Source organism: Dioscorea cayenensis, chromosome 1 (assembly GCF_009730915.1).
Source record: "Dioscorea cayenensis subsp. rotundata cultivar TDr96_F1 chromosome 1, TDr96_F1_v2_PseudoChromosome.rev07_lg8_w22 25.fasta, whole genome shotgun sequence".
In the NCBI taxonomy this organism is placed as follows: Eukaryota; Viridiplantae; Streptophyta; class Magnoliopsida; order Dioscoreales; family Dioscoreaceae; genus Dioscorea; species Dioscorea cayenensis.
This window is the reverse complement of record NC_052471.1, coordinates 17,071,015-17,073,731: the sequence shown is the minus strand read 5'-3', so window position 1 is coordinate 17,073,731 and position 2,717 is coordinate 17,071,015. Positions and strand designations below refer to the sequence as shown.

The 2,717-nt window shown below is 41.7% G+C and overlaps 1 non-coding gene across 1 annotated transcript; it reads left to right on the top strand.

Annotated features, from left to right (window-relative positions):
• The first annotated feature begins 1,866 nt into the window (after nucleotides 1-1,866).
• LOC120266870 lies at nucleotides 1,867-1,973 on the top strand. Its single transcript, XR_005538296.1, has one exon. It is a non-coding gene; the product is annotated as a small nucleolar RNA R71 (small nucleolar RNA).
• Nucleotides 1,974-2,717: the final 744 nt, after the last annotated feature.

Sequence of the window (2,717 nt, the reverse complement as noted above, 5' to 3'; positions counted from 1 at the left end):
TGGGTTACCTCCCAAGAAGCACTTTGTTTTAACTTCACTAAAGCTTGACATACCTCTTCTTACCCTCATGGGGGCTCATGAATGAAGGTTGCCCTCTTACCTACAATTTGAAAGCATGATGAACATAATATTTTCAAGGTAGAGGGAGAGTTGTCGAGCTTGTTACCACACAAGGGTTCATCACCCTTACTCCATGCTTGCACATCAATATTAGCCTTGGGACGCTTCTTGTGTCATCGTCTTGCTCGCTTCATCTTTTGGATCATCCTCTTCATGATCCCCGAAGTACGTTGCACCTTGTCCTCTAGACCGAGTGTTAAAACTTCTTTATTCTCCACCTCTTAATCTAGCAACCCCTCGTATGGGTCTGGACACATCATTTTTTGCACATATTCATCAATAAACTCATTAGTAGTGTCAAGAAAATACAGAGTATCATCAAAGCCAAGAGAATGCCACATGGCTTCGCCGGGTGGTATGTCAACTTGTCATCACCAACTCTAAGTGTTAACTCCTCACCGTACATGTCAATAAGAGCCTAGGAAGTGCGCAAGAATGGACTCCCAATTATCAATGCGACCTTAGCATCCTCATTAACATCCAAAAATACAAAATCCACAGAAAATATGTACTTGTCAAGTTCCATAAGTATGTTTTCAATGATGCCCCTCAGATGTCCAACTATTCGGTCGGCCAATTTGATTATCATCCGAGTGGGCCTAGGCTATCCCAAACCTAGCTTCTGAAAAAAAGTATAAGGCATGACGTTGATGCTAGTCCCTTAATCCGCCAATGCCTTTTCTTTACCCAATTTGCTAATGTTGAATAGAATGATGAAGCTTCCGGGGTCTTTCCTCTGGTTTGGCATATTCTTTTGCAACACCACCGAACACGAAGCATCTATAATCACAAATGCACTCTCCTCCAACTTCCTCTTGTTGGTTAATAGGTCCTTGAGAAACTTTTGCATAGAGGCCTTTTTGAGACAAGCGCTTCACAAATGGGACGTTGATGTGCAAATGCTCTAATAGACCCAAAAACTTCTTGTATCGCTTCATCATTTTGGTCGTTCTTTAATCTTGAAGGGTAAGGGGTTCTTGGCTTGTAAGGTGGGGGTGTCATCTCCTTCTCTTTGGATCTCTCCTCAACCTAAACGACCTCAAAGTTATCAACATTGGTCTTCCTCACTAGGAGTCTACTCTCAAATTCATGACCACTTCTCAAAGTGGTCACCTTCATATGTTCCTTTGGGTTTTGTCTCCGTGTTGTTAGGGCAAACTCGGGTTGAGGTCTTTCCGAAAGTGACTTTGCAATTTGGCCCACTTGGGTCTCCAAGTTGTGCAATGAAGCGTTGTGGTTGTGAACTATGGCTTTAATTGATTAAAATCTTGTATCCGATGCTGAAATGAACTTGGTTAAAAACTTTTCTAAGTCGTTCCTCTGGTTTTCCAAACCTAAAACTCTATTCTCCATGTTTGGGGCTTGTTGTTGTTCGAAAACTCATTTGCTAGACGATGCATGTCAAACAATCAAAATAGGGTAATCGACGCTGCATGTCCACCCCTCACACCGGTGCAACTCATCGTGGGCCGCCACTCTAGGAGTAGTTAGAGTGTCCAACTTCTACTCAATGATTCAAGTTGAGCCTCCAATGATGTAACTGCATCAATCTCATGAAGTCTGACTACCTTCTTTCTGTCCCGTGTGTTCCACTGATAACTAATTATAGCCATTTCTTTGATGAAATGTCGGGGCTTCTTCAGCGCCTTACTTCCCTAAGATACCTCTCCTGCCGAGACTCAAGTAATCATGCTATGCTTGGTTTTAAAACCATTATAGAAATTATGAATGATCACCCACTCGAGGAACCCATATTGAGGACATTTCTGTATAAGCTCCTTGAATCAATCCCATTTCTCCAAAAGAGACTCCAATTCCTCTTGCACATAATAAGATATCTCATTCCTAAGCTTTTGCGATTTTGGGATGGAAATATCGAGCAGAAAAAGCTTCTACCATCTACTCCCTTGTGGTGATCAATGCTCTAGGTAATGAGTATTGCCATTGATTTGCTCTTCCTTTCAAGAAAAATGGGAAGGCCCTCAACTTGATGGCATCATCCGTAACACCAATAATCTTGAGCATGTTGCACACTTCCAAGAAGTTCTCAATGTGATTGTTTGGATCCTCATCGGCCAAACCATTAACTGTGCTGACTGCTATAACATCTGGATGAAGCTTCACTTAAGCTCAAAATTCTGACCCGTAATCGGTAGCCGCATAATGCTGGATTGTATGCCAAGAAATGTGGATCTAGCATAATCTGAGAGTGTCCTCTACTGCTCATTCTGTTCTGCTATACTGTCAAACCCTTCAGCTTCTATTTCAGCTTGATTAGACTATTCTTGTACAGGCTCTTTTCCACTGCTATGAATTCTTCTTCTAATATTCGGATCACCTTCAACCAATGTCGAAGTGTTTCCTCAGGTCATAACCTGGAACTACAACCAAAAAAAGAAAAACAAATCAGAACGATGGTAGAATAAGAAAGTGTGAAATAGTACAAGTGATGAATAGCTAAAATAGCAAAGTGTAAAATGCTTCCAAAATGCCTATTCCCCTGCAACGGTGCCAAAAACTTGAAACACCGCTTTGCGTGTGTGTACCGCAAGTGTATGGGTTGTCGAAGAAATAAAGTACTCTGGTGAGTGAGTAGT